The sequence below is a fragment of the Amaranthus tricolor genome, chromosome 15 (genome assembly GCF_026212465.1).
Source record: "Amaranthus tricolor cultivar Red isolate AtriRed21 chromosome 15, ASM2621246v1, whole genome shotgun sequence".
NCBI classification, from domain to species: domain Eukaryota; kingdom Viridiplantae; phylum Streptophyta; class Magnoliopsida; order Caryophyllales; family Amaranthaceae; genus Amaranthus; species Amaranthus tricolor.
The window spans coordinates 11,366,561-11,378,351 of record NC_080061.1 but is presented as its reverse complement, the minus strand read 5'-3'; positions in this window follow the sequence as shown (position 1 = coordinate 11,378,351).

The following is an 11,791-nucleotide window of genomic DNA, read 5'->3' as shown; positions in this document are numbered from 1 at the left end:
ATCTTTAAAAGAGTATAAACTAACTTAGATCACGATTATAATATCTTGATGACAAGGTTTGAGTTAGAACGTGCATCATTCAACAATAGATTGCTGGAATAGACTTTTTGTTTGATCTATAGACATAGGAGAAGATGTAATAAGTTATAGGTTAGTAGTTTAGTATCGAACGCTCTTTCATGATATTGTGTTTATTATGCTCCAGGAGGCGACATCATCGAAGAACCCTTCTAGTTGACAGTTATGATCTGGTTTTGACTCTTTGAAGCATCTTTTTTGGTGAGTAGTAACAGTCCCTGAAAAAGGGTCTGGCCAGACTACTGTTTTGAAAATGTTTTCTTTATCAATTTTTTTGAATTTATGATTATTGACGATGAATTGGTTATGAATTGATTATGTTGATATTGATATGGTCAATGGATCGGGCTCACGAGTTGGTCATTGACGGAGTAGAGGGAAAACCTCCCTTACTCCCTATTTTGAGCTGAATTGTCATTCAAATATTGACTAGCCTCACCCGAGAGTGACATAGTCTTAGAGCTATGGATGTTCCTCTTAACTAGACTCCATGTGCGCACATAGATCTAGGAAACTGATGTTGCTTTTAAACCTATGTTTTGAATTACTGTGTTTTGTTGTTGTAGATTATTACTTCTCACACAGTTTTATCTGATCCCCTGTTGTTTCCAGCTTTTAGTTGTTTCTAGATCTGATCCGATGGGGAACGATGGGTTAGCGGAGTTAATTTGAGTTTTAAGGATGTTATATTGGGCTGAGCACATGGGAATTTGTAATTTCATATTAGGTTTATAAATGTATATTAGTCTTGGTTGTGTTGGTTATGTTTGACTGAAAGTGAATTCCATGATTACCTTGTGTTTTAGTTAGATGTTTGTTGAAAATTAGCTGAGTTAATTACGTTAAAGAGTTGGTGACCCCTTTGCTCAAGTTTTGGAAGTGTGATTTAAGTTTCTTGGGAAATGAACCCCGTTATGATCCTGTTTACTCAGTCAACGATAAGTTGGGTTGTTACAGTTGGTATCAGAGCCAACCCGCGACCGTGGTTAATCTTTAGGGTTAGTTCACGTAGCGGGCATACAATCATAGGAGTAAGGAAAAACGTGACTTGAGGATTTAGATGTTTAAGATAAGAGATAGGAACAGAAGTCGTATGATTGTTGTATTAACCTAGGTGTTTGAGTTAGTCATGTTTTCTTAGAAATGTAGGGTGTAAGGTGTGCGGATTACGAGGTAAAACGGGGAAAACGCTATTAACGATTGATCGTGACGGCAAGAAGATTCAGTTCGACGATGCAACGTTAGAGTTTATTTTCTGTTGATGTTAATTTCTTGTTGCTTATCATAATTCCTTGTTTATTATCGTTTTAGTAGAAAAAATAGTGAGCTCTAGGATTGTGAATCGTGTCACCTTCCTTGTATGCTTACTTGTTGCGATCAACTTTCATTTGTCGATCCATGATTATGATTATAGTTTAGTGCACGAAAGCAAGGTTATATAGTTGTGTAGTATCGATAGTGTTCGGTTGCAAGTGAGTTAAACTTTGAGAATGTTTGTGACATTGTAGGAGAGTTAGTGAAGACAAAGTACTTGAAGCCATTGTGATAGAAAAGCCTAAGATAAGAGCATATGATATTTTTCAAAGCCTAGTGATGGAGTTGCATATGGTGTTCATATGTTGGTGTAACCGATGAACTTTTTAATGTTGTTGGACCATGTCATACATTATAGTTTGTTTGGATATTGGAGCTTATAGATTTATTGGAGTTATCGGAAAATCGTGTGATTATCATTTAGAATGAACAAAGTTTCTTTTACTGGTTAGAAGAGCAAATATGACATAAAGATGGGATGTCACTCGTTAACTTGAGGTTTTGTTAAGTATGATTTGATTATATTAGTTATAATCGTATATGTATGGATCTCAACGTAAGTTACTTTAGAGGAGCTAGAGTTGTAAATTTTGGTTAACGAAAAGTTAAGGTTATACATTGCAAATATGAAAATTTATGTTTAAAACCTTGGGTTAAGATAGTTCGAGGAATGAAGTATGTTGGATTGTCATATAATGGATAAAAGTAGAAGTAGTCCCGAGGCTTGGCATTTTATTGTTCATCATTGAGGAATATGTTTACTTTAAGTAAGTTATGATTAGAAGTGCCTTTATGAAAGATTGGATGCAAGGAAGTTTGAAATTTAACAACTATTATTTGTTTAGGGCAAATCATGTAGAGAAACTAAATTGGGACTAAGTCATCATGAAAGCGAGACCTTTGCTGGAGGGAAAAAGTGCATGTCTTAGAGAATTAATGGACTTAGGAGGTATTTGTAGTTCTTTGAGATGCTATATTGTGAGGTAGATAGGTAGGAAAGTTTTCTTCTAAAATCTAAGGTATATTCGTTATCTTGGGATTGTCATACTAAATGTTTGTGTTGGAGTCGAAAATATGAAATATGAATTTTGAAAGTAGTTATATATTGAGGTGCAGATAAGTAACAAATTTATGATTTGAGGAGTAAGATGGTTATCATTGGATAAGGGGCGTCCACAGATTTAAAAAAATACAAAGAAGAAAATCTAATATTTATCGCATTTCAGACATGATCCAAAGCTTTGTCCACAGTGCTCATGCGGAGTTGCCAGACAACTTCATTTCAAATTTTCCATATACAATAACACAGACTGCAGATGGTAGATATGATCACCTCCTTTTTTGCTTTCCATTTATAGTTGATTATACTAGCATTCGTCAAGGGGAATTTGTGCAACTGAAGCCAATTACAAAGCTCTTTGAGGCATCTAACACTAAAGGGGCGTCAGAAGAACAAATGATAAATGGTTTCAACAATAGAGAGGCACATAAGGTAACAATCATCATCAACAAGCTTCGTGTGAAAAAGTTTACTCTTGATTTTCAGCTTACGTAAAACAATTAACTAAAGAATAAACTTAATTTTGGGTGTAGAAGCTCCATTCCAAACAAATCTGCTCCAAGAACTTTAGGAAGGTCTTTGAAGTTATCTTGATAGACATCCTTGATGATATACTTGACTTGCAAGACCCAAGCACATAATCTATCTTTGACTCTACATATCTTCTTGAAGGATTAGCTCGCAGCTATGGGAGGATTGAAGATAGCCCAATTACCTCATTTCGTATAGAGGCCGTGTACCCAACGAACCCATAATGACTCAAATAGGTTAGCTTACATGCCAAGCCAGTTTACCTACAGCAGCTTCATTTAATTTTTCAATATTTATGATACTTAGACCACCTAACTTCTTTGGCTTACAAGCATCATTCCAATTGATATTACTAGGGGTTGTATTGTTAGGATCCAGATCCTAAACTTATGCTCTACAAATAGCATTGACCTTCTTGATGACTGATCTTGGCAAAATGAAAAGTTGGCACCAATATGTACAGATGCTCTGAAGTTCTATAGAAACCACCTAGTCTTGTGCTGCATAAGAGAGGAATTTTGAGCTCCAAGAGCGAATTTTAGCTATCATCTTGTCTACAACCAAGTCACAATTAGCACTAAAAATGCGTTTGGATGTGAGGGGCACACCCAAATATTTAAAGGGGATTTAACCAAGGGGCAACTCAAGCAAAAGAGCAATTTGTAGTTGAACCGGATGCGGGACTTCTACCAATTATAAAGCTGATTTGGAAGCATTTGTATGAAGTCCAGATGCAACTGAAAAAATATCAAGGCTCTCACAAAGAATCATAGTAGAGTTAGCTTCACCCATGCAAAAGAGCATAAGGTCATCAAAAAAGCACATATGATTAAGCTTGAGACCTTTACATCTAGGATGAAATCTAAAATGTTGGTTACCACCTGCTTCCATGAGGATTCTGGACAGATACTCCATGCCTATAACATTTAGGAGAGGGGATAGTTGTTGTTGTTTTGTTGTTGTTGTTTTAAATAAGATTTATTACTCACCAAGAAGCCAAAAGGGTAAGAAAAAAACTATACAATACCAAAATTGAGTACCCACACCAGAATAGCGTCATAGCATCAGGATAAAGATCAAGCTCACCTTCGAGGAAGGATATCGAGAACTCTTCATGTGCTGCTATAGCTGGAAAAGGCACCAAAACACCATTAAAGAAAAATAAAAGACTAGGCAACATGCCAGTCAAAACACTATAAACAAAACAAATTTAAGAAAGACTACACAAGCTTTTGTGTAATCCAGACTAAGTCAGGAGTTATGTTCTACTTGGAGGGGATAGAAGATAACCTCATTAACATTTCCTATTTAATATTCCGGATGATCAAGTTAACCCTTGTAAGACGAGCATTCAATACCACGCCAATCCTAGCACGCCATATAACATAAATAAGACTGCTCAATGTTGTTAGCACTAATCTTCCCTTCCCATATGAATACTTAAACTTCCATACACTAATATCCTATAGATTAACACAAGGTAGGGATATATCCAGCCATTCCAAAATACCCTCAAGGCATCGAGTGCTAAAGACACTCAAAAAAGATGTGTGCAATGGCTTCGGGTACCATGGAGCAGAGAGAGCATAAGTCATTCTTAACACACCCCATAGCTTTAAGTCTAACTTTAGTATCAAGGCGATCTTGAACAGCAAGCCGCCAAATAAAATGTGCCCTAACAACAATAGATCTATTTCAAACACTTGTGGCCCAAAGAACACGAGGGTTAGTCCCTATCAGCTCTTTATATACTTGATGAATTGAATATGTAGCGTGCGTCATCAAAACTCGGAAAGTCTCTTTCACTTTGCGAATCTTTTTTAGAGTCCAACTACTAGCAATAGGGGAATTGGATTGCATCCAATCTCCACCCTTCATATATTCCTTATGAACCCATTTAACCCAAAGGGATCTCTAGTGGAAAAAAGCCCATATGCTGCCTGAAAAATGTTGCAGTTCATAACTAACGCAGCCTAAAATGGAAAGAAAAAACGAGTAAAAAAAATTATAGAGTATATGTTGCGGTTCCCCCAAAACCCGCAGCATATAGTCTAACTTGTATTTTAAAAAAAATGGAAACTAGTTATGTGCTGCGGTTCACAAAAAACCTCAACATTTAAGTCATTATAGGCAGCGGTTTTTTGTCAACCGCAGCATATAACCAATTTCTATTTTAAAAAAAAAACGCGCCCCTTCATACTGCTTGATTAATTCTTATATACAAGCTTTCTTCCATTTCCTCATAAACCCCCACGACATGCTCTTCAAGCTTTCTTCAAAACCTACTTCCTGCGCCTGCTCTTCAATACATGTTCTAAGTTCCTTTTTAAGGATTTTTTAAGCTTTTGTGGCACTTTCTCACATAAAGTAGTTCAAACTTGATTTTTTTGGCATGAAATTTGGCATATAACACTATTTGATATATTATTGTGTTGAAAAGGTTAGAATTGAAAAATAGTCATATGCTTGAAATTACGTGCTAAGTTGCGTTTTTAAGGTTTTTAAAGCTTTTTTGGCACTTTCTCGCATAAAGTAATTCAAACTTGGTTTGTTTGGCATGAAACGTGGCACACAACACTATTTTGTATATATTATTGTGTTGAAATGGTTAGAATTGAAAACAATAGTCATATGCTTGAAATTACGTGCAAAGTTGCATTTTTAAGGTTTTTTAAGCTTTTTTGACACTTACTCGCTTAAAGTCGTTCAAACTTGGTTTGTTTAGTACGAAACTTAGCACACAACACTATCTGGTATATATTATTGTGTTGAAATGGTTAGAACTGAAATTACGTTCCTATGTTGTTCTAATATATTTCTATTCATATTCATTCAGGTACTCATCTACAATGCACCTTTTCAGAAATGAAATTGTTCCTGATGTGGAGACTTCTGATAATGAGCATCATAGTGATACAGAAAAGGACTATGATCCCAAGATGAAGAAGGACATAAGTGATGATCATGACTCCGAAGAGATGGGTGACAAAGAGGATAATGACCCACATGTTAGACACGAGAAGTTGGCTGAAGAAGCCCTACCATATCCCTCGGAGATAAAAATAGTACCAACAGATGCTCCCACATCCACTACTAGCGTTGGGTCTAAGAAGAGAAAAGGATGAGATCCTATGAAAAGCCTCAAAGTCACAGAACCCAAGCACTTGGAATACAATGCATTGGGTCAACCTTGTGGCAAATGGCGTAGGCAAAATGGAAAACAAATTGGTGTATGTATCCGTAAGATTTTCATATTTTACGCATGGAACGAGGTTCTAGAGGGTTTGAAGAACTCTGTATGGGATGATACTGTGGTAAGCAACTTTAATATTTTTATTCATTTTGTTTCATTTTAAAATTAATTTAATTGACACTAATAAATATAATTTTTCTTTCTTGTAGAATATTTTTCACATTGAAAATAATAAAGAAAAGAATGTTTTTCTTTCAGCTGTTGCTAAAATATTCGGAGATTTCAAATCCAAGCTTATAACTAGATGGATCACTAAAAACATGCCCGTAAGACCAAGAAGATCAAAACAGGAAACAAAGATGGAGACCAAGCACCTGCAAAGATGCCCTATGAAATATAGGGTCATATATCAAAGAATGAATGGGAGGCGTTTGTTGCCAAAAAAAAAACTCCCACCGAAGTTGTAAGTATTCCATTATATTAGCTTTTGATTTAATTTTATTTCTTTTGATTCAATCATTAAACTAATATATGACATTTGATTTCTATTGATTAATTAGGAAAAGCGTGGTAAAGCTTCTGAATCAGCAAGCAAAAGGAAGTTTTACCATCACTTGGGCCCCAAAACGTACGATGAGCCCCAAAAAGAGTGGGTGGATGCGGGTTTATACCCCAATCTGAGTCCCACGACCTCATCTACGACTACCTCAGCATCTGTGAACACTTCTGCTGGAGATCGGGTGCGAGATTGGTACTGCGGACTTCATTTCCGAGATTGAAGTGGTAAAGTTACCATTATTGATCCGGGAACAAAGAAGGTTGTTGATGTTGTGGTGAGTTTTGAAATTATTAATTATATGCTTGATTTGTTTTGTATTTTTTGGCTTTGATTTACTATAAACTAATTGTTATGTCACTTTTTATTTGAACAAATGGGCTGAAAGGAAAAAGAAGCAACGGGATAGTTCACCCCTAGAGACAATGTTGTTGTATTGCATATGGTCTTAGGGAAAGACCATAAAGGGCGGGTTGTCGGAAAAGAAGGGGTTCGCATGGAGTTAAAAAAGACCTTCGGCAAAGAGTGTGTCGCTACTCAATCAAGCACGATGCCACCTGAAAATAAAAATATACCCTTGTATCAAATTTTCACATCTTTTACAATTTTTCCTAAAGTTGTAGACTAAGATTTCAAAGGAGCCTTAGAAAATGCGTTCTCCTAATTTTTAATAGCCCTTACGGCCCGTTTGGTACATGGTAGGGCGGTAATGGTAATAAAATTAAGTAATGAAAATTTTGGTTGTTTGGATGCCTTCAATGGTAATGGATGGTAATAAAATAAGGTAATGAAATTACTAAAAAGGGTCATTTTCATTACCATCAAACAACATGGTATTAGGCGGTAATGGTAATGAAGTATTACTGTGGTAATAAAATAAGGTAATGTTGTTTCGAGCTGAAGAAAAAAAATAATGAAGAAAAAAAAGGTAATGTATGTAATTATCCAAAAAAATATTATTATTAAAAAAAGAATCATTAGATAGAATAATTTAGATACAATAATGCTTTTAGATACAAATATACAATAATGAAACTAAGAGTCATTACCATTTTTTATTACTAACAACCAAATGCAATGAATGGAATATTATCTTCCATTACCATTCTTTAGTCATGCACACCAAACAAAAGAATCTTCATTACCAATTCTCATATCCATTCCTTCATTACTATTGCCATTACAACATTTCATTCCCATTACTTCATTACCATCAACCAAACGGGCCGTTAATACTTTGTACGCTACCTAAGGAATTTCGATGTCCATTATAGTCCAACCCATTAATCAAAATAATTTAAATTTTTTATATTTTATATTTAATGATATCATATTTGATTATATTGTTATAATTAATACTCTCTCCTATTCAGCCCAACTGTCTCATTTGACTTTTCATACTTGCCAAGGCAAAATTTTAATCCATAATATCTCAAATTATTTTTAATTAAAAATTTTTAGAAGTTGTTATTAATAATCCTTGTATTGAGACGAATCAAACAAGATCCCACATGACTATGTTTTAACTTATAGATTAAGAGAAAAATACAAATTAAGAGTGATAAGTGAATAATGCCAAAAAATAATGGGACAATTAGGCTGAATAGGAGGTAGTATTATTCTTTTTTTATACAATTTTAATTTTTGAGACTTTTTAACTTTTTAATTTAATGCTAATTTATCCGACTATGATTACTTTTGGTTGAGATTTAATATAATAATAACGTTTACAAGTATTATAAGTTAAAAATAAATAATATTGTTATAAAGTTTTCATAACGATTATTTCTTGATAGTTATAAAATAGTTATCTTTCACCTAAAGAACAAAAATTACGAGTAAGAATGTAGCACATAAGGGTGTTGAATAGTGTGCTTCGTAGATTAGTTTAGCTACCAACGGGTTATATTCTTTTCATACTCTATGTTATAACTCTATCGTCTTTTGGCGATTATTATTAAGGTGACGACCTTTGTTGAAGTAGACGATTAACAATGATTAGTCCCAATCTACTAACGTTCACATTTCTCCTTTTAATTATTTAAGTTTATTATTGTGATCGGTAAATTTTTTTAAAAGATGATAAATAATTTCTTTATATTTTGAATGTTGTTTAACCAATTTATGTTAAATTATTTTACTACTACTATTTTGCGGAATGGAGTCTTACTACCAGTTATTGCTGATTTTTGGGTACTTTGTTCTCTTGTTCTTTCCATCTTATTTTGCAGGTTGGTTTAGGAAAATCTCGAGAGAGGATACTTAGAATAAACGTCTAGAATATTTCTAAGTCTATTAATTTTTATGCCACTACTAAACCTTTCAATAGAGTTATAATTTGAATATTTTCCTTCTAGCTCAAGTTGAATGAATTTGATTTGGTGATTTTTTTTGTCATCCTTAGTAGTTGTTAACACTCTCTAAGTTAAATCATGTTTTAAATAAACTAAAATCTTTAAGTTGTATGGGTTTTAATTTATAGGGTGTTACAAGACCAATATGCGATAAGATCTTAGCTGAAGTGAGCTAGAATTAAGATGAGAAGCAATGAAACCAAGTATCTAGTTTTCAATTTTTTTAATTAATGTTTAATAGAAAATCTATTTAAACTTTTAAACATGTTAATATTTTTAATTCTCAACAACAATCAAATTGCATAACTTTTTATTTGTTCATTAATATAGGTTTTTGAACATCCAACGATATTGCCAAAATAATTTATTTTTCAAAATATAAAATATAATTTTGATTAAAAAAGAAGTGGGCTTAAGTATTTGTGTGTCTAATAGTACAAACTAAAATAAATAAAAATTGGATATCTTATATTCGATCCCGGATTCCAGATAAGCGATTTAACCAAATCATAATGGAATGTTTTTATTATCAAAGAAACCGAATTTATGAATCCAGATCGACCCGATATTTAATTTTGAATACTCCTACCCATCATCATGGTTATATACTCACCTTATACCTTCTTATTTTCACTTCATATGCGAGTTATATTTGCCCCATACAATCGTTAATTCTTATAAAATTATTTGTAAATCTAAAATTTATTTAAACATAAAATCTAACAGCATAAATTCAAGAATTTTGGTGGTGAATAAATTTATCATTTAAGTATTGTTAATCTGTAAAGTAAAAATTATAATTCATATTCTAGATAAAATTTTGTATATAGCTCAAAAAACATATATCACATTTAACCAGGGCATTTTAGAAAATTCAGTATCATTTATTTTTTTTCAAATATTTTGATAAAAACATATAATATTAGGAAAAATTAACTATAATAATCCAAATTTTTAATAATTTTTCTACAATAATCCCACCTATTAATTAACTATAAATAATCCCAACTTTATATATTATTTTCTTAGAGTAAACCCGGTAACCTGATGACTAGTTTAAGCAAGTTTTTTTTAAAAAAAAAGATAAATTAAAATAAAATATCAAAAAATATTTTTAAGAAATTATGAGTAATTTTTATTATTAGAATTTTTTTTATGTAAATTTTCAAAATTTTTCTCTAATTTTACATTAATTTCATTTTACTTTTTAGTGATTTATCTACTATAGCAGGTCATCAGGTTACCCACGTTTACTCTAGCCAAATACCCTCTAAAGTTGGGATTATTTGTGGTTAATCAATAGGTGAGATTATAATATAGTACGAAAAAGGAAAATTTACATAGAATAATCCAACCTATTCACGATTTTCCTATAATAATCCCAACTAACCATTAACCATGAATAATCTTATTTATTTTCTCATTTAACCCCTGGTGTTGTTTGGTAACCCTCAATCGGTAAAATCAAGTAAACCCTTCTTTTTTTTATTTTCCTTCTTTTTTTAGATTTAAGTAATTAAACTAAAAAGTCACCCACTTCATTCACTCACCCACTTCATTACCTCACTTGTCTCTCTCCTGTAAAGCCATCTTGAATTCCCTCATTTCTTAATTTATGCTTCTTCAATTGTCAATCAAAATGAGGAGCCTGCAATTGCATCAAGAAGTTGGGTGGAGCGCATATACACTGTCGAAAAATGAAAGTATGTTTCACGAATCACTTGAGCCAACATTTTATTGTTGAATCAAAAGTACATGATGTTCAGGATGGCAAACAAACGGGAACTAAGTTTCATATAATCCACATTAAATACATTCATTGTCTTACATAAGAAGCTTATTAAGTTAACATAAATAAGAAAATGATAAATAAGAATGGGAAAATGTCATCTTCTTCATCTAAGGAGAAAGAATGAGAGTTTTCCAAAAAAAGGGAAAAAAAGATGGTATTAATGGAGGAAGGAGCTTACTTGCAATGGATATGGCAGTGTATTAAGGAGGAAGATCCAAACAACACCACAGGTTAAATGAGACAATAAATGAGATTATTCATGGTTAATGAATGGTTAAGATTATTGTAGGAAAATCCTGAATAGGTTTGAAATAGTCGTATTATTAGGAGATTTCATTAGTCGTTTTTAGCGTCTAATTTTCCTTATATATTTGTTCGTTACTAATTATAATTTAATTAGTGATGGTAGTAATTTAAAAAATCTCTACAATGATTAGAAACTTGTTAATTCGTAACGTGATTATGAATCGTAACAAGTAATGTAAACTTTGGAGGTAAAACTTAAAGTTGAGCAACTACTCATAACAGTTCGAAAAAATTTTAATTATTACCCAAGCATATTATATAACCATGATGGGAGTAAATTAAATATTTCACACATATACAAGTGATTTTTAAACATGAAGTACAAGTTACATAACTTGTTACATGTACAAACAATTTTTACCCAAACCTTAAACTATCTTAGATAAACCTTTCCTACACTATAATAGATCAAATGATGGACAAAAATCACCCAAAAAAAACCCCAACCAGCCATGCTAAAGTTGTCCTACTCCCCCTTATAGCCCTTTGTATACTTACATACACAAGCTAAAAACTTTACCCAAGAACCCCTTTTGTTCTACCCAAAGCTTGTGCATCATTAAAAGCATGCAAGAGGCAAATATTTGAAGCAAAAATACTCTATTTT